General features: G+C 40.9%; 1 protein-coding gene across 1 annotated transcript in view; it reads right to left on the bottom strand.

Moving 5' to 3' along the window:
• LOC122804006 (solute carrier family 15 member 2-like) overlaps positions 1-20,304 on the bottom strand; it is a 748,008-nt gene that overhangs the window by 558,938 nt on the left and 168,766 nt on the right. The gene's annotated exons all lie outside the window — the stretch shown is intronic.

Raw genomic sequence — 20,304 nt, 5'->3', positions numbered from 1 at the left:
TCTCTACAAAGACACACACACTATCTCATACAAACACACACATTTTCACAGTTGCCAGTGCAGGGATTAGAACTCCTACCTAACTAGTTTGCTACACAGTTATTGCAAGCTCCACAGAGCTAATAGGGCTGAAAGCTGCCCAAAGGGTTATTTCAGAGTGGCTGACATTGGCAGGAGTGCTAAAGTAGGACAATGGGAAGCATAATGAGTGTGACCGAGAGACTCCCCATACTCTGGAATGGACTGCCCATACATGTTAAGTAGAGTGCGTCCTTGGCCCTCTTCAAAAGGAACCTTGATTATTGGATGGGAGATAGGAAATTCATCTCGGGGATCATGCCAGTCATCCTGCTAGACAGGGGTCCAGGGAAATAAATATTGTGGGAAGAAATATCCTGGGAATTGTTATGGCTAGGCTTGTATAGGCCCTAGGGTCGATAGCCTAGTATCAACCTATGAACCTATGAATGGCCTCAAACACATTCATCTAGGAACACACACACACACACACACACACACACACACACACACACACACACACACACACTCACACACAGCTTTACATTTGACAGGACTGAGATTACAACCGCTACATGGATACTAATTTGTGCTATAGTGTTACACAGTTATCACAAGCACCACTCAGACTATAGGGCTGAGAGCAAACCAAAGGAATTTCTACAGTGAATGACATCAGCACATCATGTGATATAGGCCACTGGGATGTGTACTGAGTGGGAAAGGCCTCATAATGGGATTCTCTCTGTCGCTGTTTTGTTTGTTTCTCTCTTCCCCATGTCTGTGTGTGTGTATGTTTGACATATTATATTATGTTGGCCTTAGATATGTGTGAGTATTCCTATCCAGTGTGTGGGCATGTGTGTGTGTGTGTGTGTGTGTGTGTGTGTGTGTGTGTGTGTGTGTGTGTGTGTGTGTGTGTGTGTGTGTGTGTGAAGTGTCAATGGTGTAAAATTTGGTGCGTGCACAGACATTTGCGAATAACAGATACCTTTAGCTCACTGTGGTCCGACATGGGTTTCATTTCTCTAAGTGTAGGAGCATGCCCAGTATGACCTGCTATATTGAGTGTGTGCATCCATTCCAGGGAGAGTTGGACTCCAGTTCAGGGTATTGTGCGCTACAGCTACACCTAGCAACCTGTTTCTGCAGGATATCTGTAGTTAGGTTGCCAATATGGAGACACAATGGGCGTAACATACGGGAGATAGTGTAACTATTGCTGTCTGTGCTACTTGTGTAACATGGCTGGTTGTAGCATATATTTTTTGACATATGCACTGTTTTACACTGTGATGTATCATGTCATCAACTATTGACAGTTATCATTCTCTGCTCATAGTTATTTATCAGGGAAATACAAGATGAATGAACCTGAGACCAATATTCTGAGGCATATAGACTACACATTCTGGCACACTCCTGCAATTGTGGAGGGGCAGCTACAGACAACAGACTGCTGGTTCTGTGTAAATGGTCCAGCACCTTGTTACTATGCTGGCTGGGGATCCACTTTTTGTGCTTTTCTGAACTTAACGGAATGGCCATATCCTGCTGGGGACATACCTCTCGGCTGTACAGATACACCCAGGTTATCCAGAGGCAGGACTCATATATCTGGTCAGTTTACCTTCACATCATGGTTTACAAGCAGTTTTGTGGCTATTCATTCATGGGTTTGCAGTCAGGGGGTAGTATGGGCAGATATTAGAGTTTCAGACTTCACACACTCCATGACATCCATGCTTCTACACCTTCGCCTCCGTTATTCTATCCTCTTCCTAACATTATGAAAGTAATATCTCAAAGGTATCCCTATGGTTGGGCCTTTATCCCAGTAATATTTATGGCCTGGTCCACAGTTCTTGCAGTAGGACATGGGGAGGCATGCTACTGGCATTAGTCAACATGGTCTTGCATTTGCCTTCTGTTTACTGTGTTAGGTTGTTAGTTAGTACCCCCTGACATTCCATACATTGGCACTATGGGTGAGGCATGGGCCTTTTCCAGAGGACTGTAGGCCATTTGAGAGTGCTGCAGGCCATCTGTAGCAGGCCAGTGCATTCTGTCACTCATACGTTCCCAGGCTGCAAGCCAGTGGATTACCCTGGGGTGACAAGTGGTTGAGGTGCTCCTGTCAATCCTTCCTGTTCATACTGATCCACAGGTCTGGATGTGGTTGGGTTGCTGCTTACAGCTAGGGACACACCTGCATTGAATACCTATTCAGCATGCAGCATCATGTATGTATTCCCATACATAGATGGGTTCATGCTGTACTCATTCTCTACAGCAAGGATATGACCTGTGATAAACCTGTGGCTGATGGTGGGGTGAGCTGGGTGCATGTCTGATATGGAAGGTACTAGTACCTGACTCACAGATACACCTGGGACATTCCCCTTGTGCTGGCTTGTGTGTGGACATGGGCATCCTGTAATTACTTTATGACTGTGCCTTTTGTGGTCTGCCAGTGATTAGCCAGACTACCAGTATTCCATACTAGAGGGACAACTAATGTGATTCTGACCTCTGTGTATAATTCCAAAATTGTGTGCAGTTGACAGTTATTTTATATGCACTCTGTGTAGGTTACTTCGACCTGTGTACTGTTTCTATGTATGGGCCCTCATTCATGGGGTGTCCAGCTTTACAACGGTGACAGATATTGACATCTGGACAGTGAGTATGTACAACTGCTGACATGGGTGTAGCTGAGAAGCAGTGTGGTTGGCACTGGAGTTGTTGGAACATTTCTGGTTAGAGGTTTATAGTGCCTGAATATTTGAACTGTATCTTACTGAAATTGGTACACCTTGTTTGCTCTAGCATAGACTAGATCCAGGCCTGCTGAATCTAGCTTTTTTTATATGCTTGTTGTTTGTTTGCTTGTTATTTCCCTGGAAGCTAATTCCACCTAATACACAACTTCTCAGCGCTTCTGTGGATCACTAGTGATATCTGCATTGCTTACTGTACTTATTTCCTTGTTTCACTTGAAAGAAAGTTACTGTTTGTCGTTTTTGCATTTAGTTACTTGTAACACATTGCACTCAAGTTACCTGGCACTTGCTCACTAAAGCAATTATATAAGTCAGCACTAAAAATTAAAAGCACTACACCCTCACTCCCCACTGGCCCTTGTTTTCAATTAAGGATTTCCCAATATTATTCTAGCATGTCCAAAGGTCAGTTGTCAATCTCCTCTCCGGTCCAGCTGGTGAATCTGGGAATCTTGAGGCAATGTTATAACTGCCTCATGTACACAGACAACCCTCTCCTCCTCCCACATAACACAAATACTTGCGAGAGATGCAGCTATTTAGCCAAACTGGAGGCTGAGCTCTCTCAACTCAGGACTGGCAAGACCAGACAGGAGGAGAAGGCAACTACACACACCACAAAACCAGCCTCACATAATGCTACCACTCCACTGAATCAAACACATAAACACACAAAGACATACTCGAAGGCTCTGAGTAAAAATTTACCTAAACAGCAGAGGCCTCCAAAGCAGACACCCAAACAACTGCTACCTCAAGACACCCCACAAGCAACACATAAACCACAAAAGCAGTGTGCAAAGCAGTCACAGCCCTTAAGGCCAAATACAACACCAAACATACTTGTCATAGGTGACTCCATAGTCAGACACACTGGCGTCCCACTCACCAGGCTGAACAAGGAGAGGGTCACAGTAAGCTGCCTATCGGGCGCTAGAATCCGCCACATAACACAAGCACTCGGGTCACTCCACGGCAAGTACAAATATGACACAGTCATTGTCCATGCTGGTGTGAATGACCTGAGACGTACCTCCCTGGACTACATGAAAAGAGACATAGAGGAGCTCTCTGATTATGTAGCCCAGGCAGGTATGACCCTAACCCTGAGCAGTATCCTTCCTTCACCAAGAATGATGCCACAATACAGAGACAAGATGATCAGCTTTAACAATTGGCTTAATGTCTGGTGTCATTCAAAGGGGATCCAGTGTCTGTCTGCCTGGGATGACATGCTTGACAAGCCACGCTGCTTCGCAAGGGACGGCTTGCACCTGTCACCCCTGGGATTCCGGATATTGGCTAAGGGTCTTGCCACTCCCATAGTGCCTTTTTTAGGCAAGGCTCAAATTCTAAACCTACCACCCTAGAAAACAAAAATGGGAAGAAACTGAGGGTAATGCTGCTCAATGCCAGAAGTCTAAATCTCAAAATGCACGCACTCGAGGCCCTTCTCAGTATGGAGAACATCGATGTCTGTGCTGTAACTGAAACCTGGTTCAAGGCTCCTGAGAGCACCCCGGCACTATTAGGTTTTACCTCATATCATGCGTTCCGGCCCCAAAACCAGGACCACACCACAAAAGGAGGGGGTGTATCCATATTCATAAAGGATACCCACACCTCCAGGTTGGTGGCAACGCACGAAGTTTGGAAACCATCCAGGTACAACTAACCATAGGCAAAACTGCTCTACAAATTGTAGCATGCTACAGGCCACCCTCTCAAACTCAGGAACCCCACACAGCCTTCCTGAAGACACTGGAGGGTATAAATGTATCTCCAAACACCATCATATTGGGTGACTTCAACTACCTGAATATAGACTGGGAACATTACTCAAGCCCTAACTTTCTAGCCCAACGGTTCCTGGAGTTCATAAATTCAAATGCCATGGAACAGCTAGTCACTGTTCCCACGAGAGGAGAAAATATACTAGATCTCATTGTCACAAACATGGGGACAAAATGCTCCACACCGGAAGTATATCCCTCATTGGTGAGATCTGATCATAAACTAATCTCACTGGAAATCCACATCCCGCCCCCACCCCAAACAAAAAAGACCATAGTGAAGAACTTCTCTAAAGCAAACTTCACACTACTCAAGACTGGTGTGGTATCCTTCAAGGCCCCTGAGCCAGTGGAAACCACAAGCTGCGGAAGCCCTTACAAAAGCCTTCTATGAACACCTCCAGGACTGCATGGATCAGGCAATCCCAAATAAAACCAAGACTCTTTCCACAAAGGGCAAACGTCCAGTCTGGTGGACCCCAGCCATTAACAAACTTTACAATAAGAGGAGAAAGCTATTACATGATAGAACAAAATCCATAAAAGGGAAGTCACCCCTGATCATTATTAGTAAAAAAATACGAGCACTCATAAAATCAACTAAGGCCAATTTTGAGAGAAAAATTGCCATGGATTCAAAGGACAATCATAAGGCCTTTTTCAGCTATGTTAGGGACCTGGGTGGAAACTCCCAGATATGCTCAGAATTAGTCCAAAATGATACAAAAATCACTGAACCCACAGACATTGCCAACATACTGGCAGACAGGTTCAGTGCAAACTTCACCCCTCTCCCCTAAAGGAGAGATAACTATCCCAGCCGAGTGTAGCCTCCCGGACATCTCAAATGCGCAGGTGAAAGCTGCTCTCTAAAGCTAAAAACACAGCATCAATGGGACGGATGGTGTCCCCGGCTGTGTGCTACACGAGCTAAATGAGGAATTAAACCCGCACATAAGGCAGCTGTTTAATCTCAGCCTTACCACAGGATACGTGCCCAAGGAGTGTGACGGCAACTGTGGTCCCACTCCACAAAGGCGCCTCTACAGACCCTGGTAATTACCGCCCCATAAGCTTAACAAGTCTAGTCTGCAAAGCTATGGAGAGGATCATAATGGAGCTCATAAACAAAGATATAGGGGACTTGCAGACATTGGACCCGACCCAGTTTGGCTTTGTCAAGGGAAGATCATGCCTTTTGAACTTGGTCGACTTCTTGAAACAGTCACCAAGGCCATTGATGAGGAAAGGCAGTCCATACAGCCTACCTTGACCTTGCAAAGGCTTTGACACAATACCCCACTCGGGTATTGTAGAAAAACTTACCAGCTTAAATGTAAACCCATATGTCACAAGATGGGTTGCAAACTGGCTTAAGGACAGAACCCACAGGGTTAGAGTTGCTGGAGCTATGTCAGACTCCAAGCCGGTCACAAGTGGTGTCCCACAGGGCTCGGTCCTTGGCCCGCTATTGTTTGGCATCTACTTCTCAGAAGTACAGGCCAAGATGGGAGGACTTTGGATGGCAAAGTTTGCAGGCGACTGCAAACTGGGCCATAGTGGACACTGCATCGGACACTGATATCCTTCAGAAGCGACTCACGGAAACAGATAGCTGCTGCCAGAGCCATGGCCTGAAGTTAAACGCCAAAGAATGTATAGTCATACCCTTCGGGAAAAACAAGGTAACCCCAAGCTACCATATAGGTGGCAATCCACTAAGCACAGAAGAGGTTATCAGGGACCTGGGGACCCAGGTTGACAGTGGCCTTTCTTTGACACTCACATTGCTAAAGTGGTTAGAAAGGCCTTCTACATTGCCCACCTGATCATGAAGGGATTCACATCCAGATCTAGTGAGGTCATCGTTCCTGTACTCTTCACTTATCAGACCAATGATCGAGTACAATGCCCCATTCGGGATGTATCTCACCCGACATCTGCAGCAATTGGAGAGACCCCAAAAGTTCCTCACCAAAAGGATAAAGGGACTCCAAAATCTGTCATATGCTGCCAGATTGAAGAAACTCCAGCTCTATTCAGTCGCATACCGTCTGCTCAGAGGTGACATGTGCCTGACATACAAGGCCATGTCCAACCCGGAATTAATGGACATGCTCCACCTCAAAAAATCCAAATCCACCAAAACCACTAGAGCAAGCGACTTAAACCTTAGCACGAATATAAATAGGATGTGCTGGAGGGATAAATTTATCACTCAGAGACTCCCTATGCTGTGGAATAGAATCCCGGTCCATGTGAGGCAGAGCACCTCGCTGACTCTGTTCAAGAGAAATCTAGACCTGTGGATGGGAGATCGTAGGTTTACCCCGGGAATCATCTCTGTGTCACTGCTGGACAGAGGCACAACAAACTAATGGGCACAGTATTTTTTCATATAAGGGGTGGCGTAAGCCACAAAAATTTGGGCTAGGCTTATAAATGCCTTAGGGCAGATAGCCTAGTATAAACCTATGAACCTATGAACCTATGGCCCTGTCAGCCACTGTACAGTACCTAGGCCACTGAGACACAACCATCCAGGCCCACACACTGACCACGTCCAGGCAATATTAAACACACAACAAACTTATCACTCTGACCCCTGCATATTGTACACATCCAACAATGCAGATTGGGACAGCTCTGGCAATCTGTGCTCCAGTTATATTAATCCTCAAACTGACATGTTACTGCATTTCTACATGGGATTGTGGGGGGGGGGGGTGCACACCTGAAGACTTTAAACATTTGCAATGACTGTACTGGTATTTTGGTTACCCTGTTGGCTTCCATTTCATATTGTATTGTGACCTATCATGCAGAAAGGAGGCATATCAGTGGAGTACACATGTTACATTTTAATGGCATTCATTTCAGTTTCAGACTTCTTACCCTTCAGAACTAACATGCGACTGCCAGACCTGTCATGGTATGTCTAGTAGGTCTGGAGGGGGGCTGTTCACCATTGCCATCATTTGGGGGCCTTAGCCCAGCCTTTCTTTATGGTTATCTACACTGTCCTGCAGGGTGAGGCTGGTGGTGGGTATGTTACCCTCATTTCCATCCATGTGTGTGACCTATTGACACCCACAGTTATTTGGGCCATCACATGTACTGCAGTGGGAGTTGTCACCTTGTGTAGTACTGCCTAGTATGTTAACACCAGTACTTGTTATGGATTTCCTGCTGTCCCATATAGCTGTCAGCTGTCTGCTGCTATCCCATTCAGCCACCCAGTTCACTTGCATGCTTGCATCCGTATCATACATACAACTATGAGAACATACTACTCCACTCAGTAATTGATAGGAAGGGTGACTTACCTTGTTGCTGGGCCAGTATTGAGGGTGGTGCTGGAGGGCTGACTATGTTGGATGCATGTAGTACACTCCCTATACATGGTAAAGCACAGGTAGTGTCTTGTTTGGCATCCCTTTTACTGTATGTGCAAGTTGTAGAGAGGTATCAGTCCCTGGGTCCCTACAGTGTCAATGTGCATGCTATGTGTTGCCTCTTTGCCAAGGCATGGACATACTGGGCATGCCTCCTTCTGCCTACAGGGGCAGGCTCAAGATGTTTCTCCTCCGATTCCCACTATGCCTGTGCTGGCCTTGGTAATGGTGGGGGGGCTGTGTGGCCCTGCCCCGTGCTGTTCCTGCTGCAGCTGTTTCCACAGGATCATACTGTGTAGCATGGCACATACTATGAACATTTCTGTACATGTAGCTGAAGAGTACTGCAAAGCTCCACTGGATATGTCAAGGCAGCGGAACTGTGACTTGAGCATCCCAAACACATGCTCTACAATGATCCTGGTTTGTGCGTGTGCCTCATTATAGTGTTCTTGTTCAGGTGTGTGTGCATTTCTGATGGGTGTCATCAGCCACTGCTCCAGTGCATCGCTAGCATCCACCATTAGATGGCCATATAGGATGTCCTCCCTGGAAAACCTCCTCATACAGCTGTAAGCAATGCCAGATGTGGGAATCATGATAGCTTCCAGGGCTGCCAGCACACACATTCATGATAATGCCCTGGGCATCACACACAACCTGTCAGTTGATGGAGGGGAAGCCCTTGAGGTTTATGTAGACCCTACACTGCTTTCCAGGTGGTGCTTTGATGTGGATGTGCATGCAGTCTATAGCACCAACTACCTCAGGGTATTCTGCTATATGGTAGAAGAGACGCATACATCTGGTCAACACCTCATGGGTGGTGGGGAAATATATGTGCTCATTGGCTTGTGGTGTAATGGCATCCAGAAACTGGTGAAGTACCTTGGATGCTGTTGCCTGTCAGACCCCCATAATATCCTTAGTTGGTCTTTGGAAGGTACCTGTGGCTAGTATTTTTAAGTCTACACATACCTTAGTATCCACTGGGATGGGCTCCCCTCTGTAAGTTCTGTGTGTGAGGTGTGGCTGGCACAGCTCAACGATTTGTTATAGAATGTTCCTGTCCACCCTATAGCACTCCACTATCTACAGCTCATGTAGGCCCTGGTAGGTTACCCTCCTCACTGTGGGTTGGTTGTCAGCATTCTCCTCCTCATCACCCTCAGTCTCTAGAACATATTGATGGAGTAAAGCAGCAGCAACCTCTCACATTTTTAGTTAGTTTTGCCAGTTAAAAATACCCTGTCTGTAAATACTAGTGGTGTAGAGTTTGTGGTAAAAACCTGTCAGAAAGGTGTTTGCATAGTTTATAGTAGTGTGCTGGGCTGCTGCATGTGTAATTGGCTGATTCTGATACATTCCACCTGCCAGTTATGCTAGTTCTCCTTGATTGCCTTCCTACTGCTGTTTCCCCTTCCCAATTCCTACCTATTTAAGCCCCGAGGTGCACCGTTCATACCCGGTGCTGAAATGTAAACAGTGCTGCCATTTCCTCTTTTTTTTTCTTTTTTCTTTTGTTCAAAACCCAGTGCACTGTGCGTAAACCCGTTTAGACTATGTACTCAGTGCTCAGGCAAATCTGACACACCCCCTTCCTTAGCTGTGCTTAGCTAAGGACAAACATGGGCCACAGAGGTTCAGTGAGTTTACAGCAAGCATGACACACCCCCTTATGAAGTCATTCAGCTCTTAGACTTGCACTGTTGTATTGGTACACCTAAATGGTTAGGTACAAGCTGACACTTTGAAGAAATATGTGATTCAATATAACTCCCCTTATTTTAATACCACAATGTGTAGGGCATTAGTTACTGCACTAAAACGGACCCTTTCCCCTTGACAACCAGTCCTCCCTGGTATTGTTTACATTCTGCAAGCCATTGACTATAATGGCAAAATGCAGAATTAACTTAAAATTGAGTTTTCAGATTTTTTTTTTTTTATTTTTGGCACAATCCCGTTTGCATGCCACTGCCCTATGCTTAAATATCTAAGATCGGCCAAAACAAAAGTTTAATTTTCATAATAATTCATCATGTTTTAATGCCAATGGCCTTATATTTGGCCATTGGCTTGTCTAATGTACATAATGCATGCTTTTTCACAAGCTGTCATGCCTCCATTTTGTCAGTTGCGGAAATTTACTCAGTTATTTTCCAAATACATTTCTGCACTGACACTGTTCTAGCACAGAGACCTGTCAGCTTGGTGAACCGCTAAATCACCTTATTTGCATGGTTTTTACCAGCAAATGAAGTGATTTGCATATTTGCTGGTTTTCCATGCTAGAACAGTGTAGGACCGCTTGTGCACGTGAAAATGGCACTATCCTGAATCGCTCGGAGGCCATTTTCTATGCAGGAGCTCCTACACTGTTCCTGCACAGAAAATACGTCTTTCTGAATCCCAGGGTATATTTTCTTAAGGGGCAATCTGCATATATACCATGGGCCTCCACTACAGGAGTTTAAAGGTATTACACAGTGAAGACTCTAGCTTGGATGGGTTTTTCTTGCAGTTTTCATATCTATATATGTATGAAGTCAGTACGTTAACTTTTCAGAAAGTCGAACTTCATATGGTCGAAACCATAGGATTGACTTTCAAAAAAGTCAAATAACACAAAACAATAAAAATTTATATTATTTTTTTCTAATTGATGGTAAGTATTTTTCTTCATCTGTAGAGCATTTTAGCACAGCTTAGATGCAGCAAACAAACATATAAATGAGACATAGCACTATGCCAAGACGTGGAAATGAGGCAGCGATGGTGCTGTTTTAATGTGTATATCTGATCTGACAAAAATAATAAAGGTTGTTATGCCTTTCAAAAAATGTTTTATAGATTTTTTTAGCTACTGAGTCATACTTGTTTTGTTATACTAGCCCACTGATGCCTATGTGGTCAGGAATGTTGTATCTCTTACAGCCTGCATACATCCTTGCATTCCAGAGCATTTTCTGAAAAATCAACTTAAAAAGCATAATATAATCAAGGTTTTTCTACTGTGGGACATCCTAAATTAACAATTTTCATGTCATTTTGTGAATAAAGCCTTGTCTTTCTGTTAGAAAAATCTATACATGCTGCCTAGAAAAATATATTTACAATGTGTGCTGCTTAGGAAGATGTGTATTTAAACATTCAAACATATATAAGTTGTGTGATCAAATATATAGAGAAATGTGTGCTTTAGTTAGGAATAAATGTACTTAAATCCATAATAGAGAACAAAGTTTATGTAATGCATTTAATTCTGTCTTACTAGAATAATAGTAGAAATAAACCTGCATTATTGTTTGTTATTGATTGACATTGTTTTTGAATAACTCAATGATTTTTACAGTCCGATTCTAACAAATTTATTTAACATTTTGGTCCTAATCGTGCCGGAATTCCCTTGGTAAGCTGCAGGTCACAGAGTGCATAAGTGCTAATAAATCTGCGCAGGAGAAGCTGCCGAAAAGAATGGTTCTTCTTAAAGTGAAAAGACCTCCGACTGAATTGTTGTGTGTAAAGAGGCTGTCCACTTTCTGATCTGTGGCTGAAAAGCGGAAGACTGGGCCCCAAGGAGAAACAATAAGAGCAGGAGGCTCAGGTAAGAAGAATTTCCCTCTTTGTCTTTGTTTTAGATCAGGGACCAGGTTACACTGTGCTATTGCTAAGGTTTGTGATAGCAGGGAGAGAGAGTCAAGTATTGTATCTTGAGTCATAGATCAGGGAATAACAAAGCAAAGTAAACAGTCATTCTAGACACTACTGTGGATATGGGGAAATAAGATACCACGTGGTACAAGAGAAGGGTTACGTAACAGTCTTTTTAAGACATGGGAAATCAGTGCACTAAGAGATCACGAGATCCGCCTAACGGATAATGTGAAGCATATGCAATTACAGTAAGCAAATAATGTGAGATATTTTGCAAAATGTGTTAACAACTATAAATTTGATAGTAAACTAGATAAACTTTCACTAGTTAAACTCCTTAAACAAGCTTTAATCTGATGCAGGCGTCAGGCAAAAGAAAAACAGAAGCTTAAAAATTCTGAAACATTTTTAGACAACAGAGTGAAAGGTCTAACAGACAGAATCTCTGAAAAATGAAAACTTAGAGCAGACTGGACTTGCATTAATTAATGCATACAACAGGGAAATGAGACAGTAGATGGATATTATGCTAGATTATTAAAATGCTTAAAATAACAATTAAAAAAAATATATATATATACATTTTTAAAAGGTTGCATTGCCTCTGTTAGTAGTTTTATTACAAGGCATATGATAAATCACTGAACAAGCAGGCTGCAAGCCTTACTTGAGTATGCTAGACGTACTGAAAGACACTTTAATAGTAAAAAGAAAAAAGGGCACAAGTCTTCACTGCTGAAGACGGAGCTGAAGTATTTGTATTACAGTCAGGTAAAAGGGCATCTAGCTAGGGACTATAAACAAAATAAGAAAGCAATGACAGAAGATAAAGGAGATGTGGACTGACTATATGATAGTGATAATAACCAAAAATCATCAGGAAAGGTTAATAAACAAAAGAAAATGTGAATGTAGTAGAGGGAATAGAGGAAGTACAAACAGATGTAGAGAATAAAAATGAAAATAAAATTTTAGATTTAGCATTGTTGAGCCTGGAGCTCTACCTAGCAAATACAAAACCAGAAGTAACACTTCTGGTGGAGGGAAGAAAGGTCAAATTCCTGTGTGACTCAGGAGCGTCACGGACTTTGATATACCCTCCAAGTTACCAAAACATTCTAAATCACCTGATTATATATTAGTAAAAGCAGCAAATGGACAGCTATACAGGGAACCACTTTCCCATAATATAGCAATAACTGACCCTGTTTCAGGTATGACTCAGAAAAGTAAAATTGTAGTTTCTGCAAAAATATCCAGTAAACTTACTGGGAAAAGACCTTGTGCAAATATTTGGCATAACAGTAGTTCCTACCATGCAGGGTATGGAAGCACAAAGACAAATGAATGCTCTTGTGGTGTGATCAGAGGGTGAAGCCTATTATTGGTACAGCCAGGACCTAGTTATGATTGGTCCAGGGCAGTAACCAAAGAACTGATAAACGTAGCCATCAGTAAGGTACCCTCCCTTGACACTGATCAGCAGCACTTGTTACATTGTACTCCATACTACTGTAGCACACCAGGACCTAATAAGAAATATAAGTAAAAATCCTGCTGACAAATTAATATTACAAACTTTATGCTGGGATACTGAGGGAAACAGTGTAGTAAGCTGTTCATTACCTCAGGAGTTCATGAGATTGTATAAGTCCAATAGACTGCCACATGTCAGCTTGACAAAAACAAAAGTTTTAAATGGGCAGACTTAGAAAAAAGGTAACAAAATGGGAAAACAGACTGATTTAAAAATGTCAGGACAAGGAATATAAAAACAAAACTGAATTGGTTGACACAGACACATACAGCTGTACACTTGCAATCTAGTAAGGACAGCTGATTAGCATTTTATTAAAAGAAAAGAAAAGGCCTTGTGTAAAATTCCAACAACTCTGTGGTCAACAGGCAAGTTAAATGTAGGGCTTATTCAAGCAGCAGGACCAGTTACAATTACCCCAAAGTCAGCTTTTAGACCACAGAAAAACAATACATTTTGGGAAAGAATGCAAAAGTAAAAATTAAGCCTATAATAAGCAGCATTACTCAAAAAGGAGTACTGGTAGAATCTCCTGATTCACCATGTGATACACCCTATTTCCTGTTAAAGAAAGCGAACGGGAATGGCAGATGGTACAAGATTTATAAGCTGTAAATAATGCAGTAATACCTAAAGCACCCACGGTGCCAGACCCACATACCTTGTTAAATGATTTAAAGCCACAACAGAAGTATTTTACTGTGGTAGATATAAGTAATGCTTTCTTTTCAATACCTATACATCCTGATAGTCAATATTGGTTTGCATTTACATTTCAGGGTAAAAGGTATACATATACTCGACTACCACAGGGATATTATGAGAGCCCAATAATATTTGCACAAAAAATGGCTAGCAATCTGGCAGGGTCTACCCCACCAGAAAGTAGTTAAATTTTACTTTATGTAAATGACATCTTGCTAACAGCACCCAGCAGCAGTGCAGGGTGAATACAGTAGCATTGTTAAAATTTTTAGTAATACAAGGACACAAAGTAAACAAAAGTAAGTTACAACTTTGGGAAAAACACAGGTTAGATACCTGGGATATGTGATATTCAATAAAGATAAAATACTAGATAAGGGGAAAGAAAAAAGGGAAAAAAAACAGCAATTTTGCAAGCACCCAAACCAACAACTAAAAAAGAAATGATGTCTTTTCTTAGGTACAACTAATTTTTGTTGGAACTGGGTACCAAATTATTTTACAATGGAAAACAAAAGCAGAAATGGCTTTCTGCAGGTTGAAGCAGTTAATAGCTTCTTCATTAGTTTTAAGACTTCCAAGTTATCACAAACGTTTTTTTTAGACCATAGATTGTAAGCAATGGTACATGACATCAGTATTAAAGCAACAACATGGGGATAAGCAATGCCCCATAGCTTACTATTCATTACAGTTAGACCCAGTGGTGCAATCTTTGCCTCACTGTGTACAAGCAGTAGTTGCAGCAGCAATGGCAGTACAGGCTTCAGCCTCAATGGTGTTATTCCACCCTCTCACATTGAGAATGCCTCATGCAGTTGCAATAATTCTGCCACAAGAAAAAGTTGCATACCTTTCTCCTGCTAGACATCTTTCATGTATGACCATACTGCTGAGTCAACCTCATATAAACAGTTAGCTTTACCTAGACAAGATCTTACAGATATGCCCTTGAATAATGCTGAGGTGACATATTACGTGAATGGCTCATGCAGAAGGGGTCCTACAGGAAAAAATCTGGTGGGGTATGCAGTAGTTACAGACACTAAAAATTTAGAAGCACAAACTTTGCCACACAACTTGTATGCTCAAGCAGCAGAACTGGTAATTTTGACAGGAGCATGTATTTTAGTAAAAGGCAAAAAAAGGTAAACATATATACTGATAATCAGTATGCTTTTTCTACAGTGCATGTGTTTGCACAATAATAAAGAAAATAGAGGGATGATTACATCCAGTGAAAAACCTATTAATCATACGCAATTTATTTTGGAGCTATTAGAATCTATTCAGTTGCCTACCAAAGTAGCTATTTGTAAATGTGTAGCTCATACAAAACAACAGGATAAGATTTCAAAAGGTAATGCACGAGCTGATGCAGCTGCAAAGCAAGCAGCCTCAGACTCAGGAACTTTTTTTTTAATGAAAATTACAGCCCTTTGAGATTTTAGATTTAGACATGTTAAAAACAATGCAAATGCTTACTACAACAGCAGAAAAACAAAACTGGGTAAAACAAGGTGCAATTTTTAAGAATGGACTGTACATTTCCAAAGGAAAAAACAATATTACCGTCTAATTTATTTAGAGATGCAGCTTTGTTGAGCCATGGGCAGAGCCATGTCTCAACAGGGGATGGTACAGTTAGTAAATAAAATATTCCAAACATATGGATACATAAATTATACAATAAAATTTTGTGCAGCTTGTCATACTTGTAACAAGCACCATGCACAAGGAGCATTTAAAACAAGCAAGGAGTTTCCCTACACCACCATATCCATTCCATACTATTTGTATGGACTTCATAGAGTTGAATAAATGTGAAGGAAAGAAATACTGTTTAGTGATCATAGATATGTTTTCAAAATGGGTAGAAGCTTTTCCTTAAGGAATCACTGTGCTTACCACCCACAGTCAGCAGGACTGGTGGAGAGGTACAATGGGATTTAAAAAAAAAAAAAAAACAAGTTAAGAAAGTTGATGAGTAAGACTCAGAAGAATTGGATTTGCTGTTTACCTCTAGCATTGCTGAGCATGAAAATAGTAACAAATGTAAAGGGTTTGATCCCCTTTAAAGTAGTATTTGGAAGGGCATATTATGTGCCTCAGTAAAAAAAGCTCTCATGCCTGCAGGGCTGGAGGCTGACAGTTCACTAGCTAATTAAATAAAGAAACTGTTATGAATAAATCTGTTTTGCAGTTTAACTCTTTTTCAGACAAAAGAACTTTCAGCTGAATAAAAACTTTGTGACTGATACACAAGGGCAAAATGGCCAAGAGTAAAGAAGACAAAAAGCAGAGCAACCCAAGAACTATTGCATAATTATTTTAACTATGTATTTGTTAACTATAAGTGTGACAATTTTTCTCTTATTGTGGTTTTTCCTGCACTCAACCACACAAGTGAAAGTGAGAAGACGTGATGAACTGTTTATAGACTGGCATCCAAATTTTAACACGTACCTGGCCATGAAGCAAGTGTATACAGAAACTATGCACATTTCAAATTGCTGAGTTTGTACAGCTATACCAACAAAATATAATAGACTTTAACGTCCTCTGTCCCTCTGGGGATAAAATAAGACTTTGGAAAGTTTTTTATACAGAAACTGTGAGATCACAGGACAAAATTGCTTTATTTATACCTGTTCACACAAAAAGGAGTTGTATGTCTCTAAAAAGTAATACCCTCCAGGTGGGCTGGAGTAATGGTAATATAACAATGTCTTATAAATGTTACATTAAAGTCAAAAGTGGGGGTACTGTTTGTAATACTAACCATGATTCATATCTGAGTTCCATGAAAACTACATTAAATGCAGTATGTGACAATCCAGTCTTAACTAAGCAATTGTCTATTAAGAATAGAAAAATGTTTCATGCAGGGATAACACGTATCAGTACCAAAGTAATGATTTTATTTGTGGGAAAAAGGCATATAAATGGTTACCTGAGAATTGGTCCGGCAGTTGTTTTTTGGGTTATCTGGTTTCAGCAATAAGACATACTGCAGAATTACCTTTGGGTAAAATACGAAACGTAAGGAAAACAGCTCGAGAATCTGAAGGTCCAGTGAAAAAAAAAAAAAAAAAAACCTGTGAATCCAGTTGGTAAAATCGAAGCTGGTTGAAAAGGCCATAATTCTGTGAAAGACAAAAGTAAATTGACTCATATGAACTTGGGCAACAGTGTTATATCCAGGGCAGGAATACCACCAGCCTATGGAGCAGTCAAATCGATCTGGGAGCTGAGGAAGCTGTCAAAAAGTCATGAGCAATGCAACTTTTTCCACCCTAGAATTGGTGACTAATGAACTGAATGCAATAAAAACTGTTGTGCTACAAAATCGAATGGCTCTTTACTTCACCCTAGCGGCAAGAGGTGGTACACGAAGAAAAATGCTGTGCGTACATTCCAGACAACCAACATGAAATCAATGACCACCTAGAGGTAATTCAGCAAGTATCAGCAATGACTAAACCAGGCCCAAACCCACTGACAGACTTTTTCCAGAATCTGTTTGGGGGGGTGGGGTTCCATCCTATTGAACATTCTGATTGCAGTTTGTGTGGTACTGCTCATAATTGGAGCATGTGTCTGCTGCGGGATACCCTGTGTGAAAAAAATTAGTTAAAGACTTATTTGATGTATCAGTGACTGAAACTATGTACCAAGATATGGAATTGAATTTGTTGATACCAAGTGAAAGTCTATCTGAAATATAAAACAAATGACTTACTTAGCTGAGAGTCCTTGAAAGGAAAAGGCTAAGAAATGAAATAATACTGTTTATGTTTCAAATAGCATTAAATGCATTAACAGGAGGGAGAATGTTAGAAAAATCTATACATGCTGCTTAGAAAATATATTTACATACATGCTGCCTAGAAAAATATATTTACAATGTGTGCTGCTTAGGAAGATGTGTATTTAAACATTCAAACATATATAAGTTGTGTGATCAAATATATAGAGAAATGTGTGCTTTAGTTAGGAATAAATGTACTTAAATCCATAATAGAGAACAAAGTTTATGTAATGCATTTAATTCTGTCTTACTAGAATAATAGTAGAAATAAACCTGCATTATTGTTTGTTATTGATTGACATTGTTTTTGAATAACTCAATGATTTTTACAGTCCGATTCTAACAAATTTATTTAACACTTTCTATTTCTGCCTATTATAAGCTGGTAAGTCACTTAGTTAAAAAGTCAGACCCAAGAAAGGTCTGGATGTCATAAGGAGCTATGGGTGTTAACTGGAAGTATACAAAAAGGCACTATAGGATTGAATAAGCTACATAACTAGTTACACACAATGCTTCCCTTTGGGCTGTTAGAGTAATTCTGCCATCTGATAGTAACAACAATCAGGTCTGCAGTAAACACTTACCATTTTGTAATACTAAAGAAAAAAATAGGATATACCAAATGAGGAAATACCAGAATACCAGTATAGAGAACATTTATTTATTTTTATTCTGCCATTTGTTAATTGGGTATGTTGAACTGAGCATTTGCCCTTTTTCAGTGGAGGCCCAGGGAGAAAAGCTCCATAGAGAACAATTATTAAAACAGAAATAACACAAAGTACAAAAAACTTCAAATACATGACAGATGTTAAATGCAGAAGTAAATATAGGTACATAAAAAACCTTCAAAATAAAGTACAAAATAAATCAGTCAGCAAGGCATGAGGTATAGAAGTATAGACGAAATACAGAAGTAATTATAGATACATAAAATCTCAAAATACAGAACAAAATAAAACAATCTGCAAGCCATGAAGTATAGAAATATGAAATAAAATACTACTAAGTAGAGAGCTGGAGAAGATGATACATAGCCTTGGAATCCCGCCTGTGTCCCTCCTGGGCAGGGGAAACAGGTGCTGACTTTCTGGGAACATGGGCAAAATTCTTGGCTAGGCTTACAAGGGCCTCTGGGCCAAAAACCTACTATCATCCTATAAACCTATGAACCTATAGCAGGAATAGAAGGTGAATAAAACAATACATTGTGCATTAACCTATAAACATAAATGTACATGTGGATCAGAAGAATAAGGGCAATTTGAAAGCATCACACTAATTTGCTTCCTATATCAGTGGAAGGGGTGAATGTGAAAGGCATGTGAAGTGAAGGATAAATAAGAACAGAGAAAGGTAGGGTATTAGGAAGTAAGATATGGGAATGTGAGAGAAGGAGATCAGAAAATGAATTATCAGGGGAATAGTGAGAACAGAGGGGTGGTGGGAGGGGATTAGAGAGTTAGGGGGGATGATGGCAGGAGCAGAGCCAGAAGTGCAATAGAGTCTCTTTTAGTGTTTTTTTTTTTTAAGTTGAGGGTGTTGGCTTTAGTTCTGATGGTTAGAGGAAGTTAATTCCAGGTCAAGGCAAAGGAGTAGCTGTATAGGTGTTAGCCAATTATTCTTCTGGGCTTGTAGATTTCCAGGAGTAACTGGTCAGAGCACTGGAGAAAGAGATTGGGAGGATAGAGGGAGATAAGCAAAGAGATGGCGAGACAGGAGGTAGGTAGCTATGTTAATGATGGGGTGAGTACGAAGCAGTTGAGCTAGGAAGAGCTGGTGAGGGAGTTCAATGCCAGTTTAGGGCTTTGAGAGAAAGGCAGTAGTGTGAATTGTAGTGTTGATTTGCAGCGAACCAAGCAACTTTATTATATGAGAGTTCAAGTTTCAACTTTAGAGAGAAGTATAGGTCGGTTAAGATTGGAGAGGCATAAAGTAGACTGGGCAGAAGATAGGCATAAGCAAGGGAATGTCTAGAGTTCGTAGAGAGGAATTTTTTTTATTTGTAAAGAGCAGGCCTAGTTTTTGTTGAGTCTTTTATGCAATTTTGGGCATGTAGATTGAATTTTAGTTGATCGTCAAAGATGACACCCAGGAGCTTGGTGTGTGTTTCTACATTTATTACATTGTCAAGGGATGTGATAGTGAATAAAGATTTAAGACGAGAAACAGATTTTGGGAGAAATAAGAAAGGTTTAGTTATTTGGGGTCTGAGTACAAGTTGATTGTCGGTTAGCCACCTTTTGACAGAGTTGAGGGAGTTTTGGGTTAAAGCGTGGAGCTCCAAAAGATTATCAGATGATAGTGGAGTCATCTGCATGTTGTATAAGAGAGGACTGAGAGCAGGAAGTATGAAGACAGTTAGTGAAGATGTTAAATAGTAGTGGTCCGAGAATTGAACCTTGTGGTACTCCAGTATTAACAGGGAGGAAGTGTGAGAAGGAAGAGAGTAATTCAATGAGTAATTCATCACATTAAAATAATACTACAGATTTACACAGAAAGCATTTAAATATGTACATAATTAAGGAAATATAATTCATAAATGTCGCACACTCTTTAGACACAGATATGGATGCATATGCGCAGACACACACACACA

This window comes from Protopterus annectens, chromosome 6.part0, assembly GCF_019279795.1.
Source record: "Protopterus annectens isolate FY-2018-M chromosome 6.part0, PAN1.0, whole genome shotgun sequence".
Classification (NCBI taxonomy): domain Eukaryota; kingdom Metazoa; phylum Chordata; order Ceratodontiformes; family Protopteridae; genus Protopterus; species Protopterus annectens.
The sequence above is the reverse complement of the archived record's forward strand: the minus strand, read 5'-3'. Positions and strand labels throughout refer to the sequence as shown.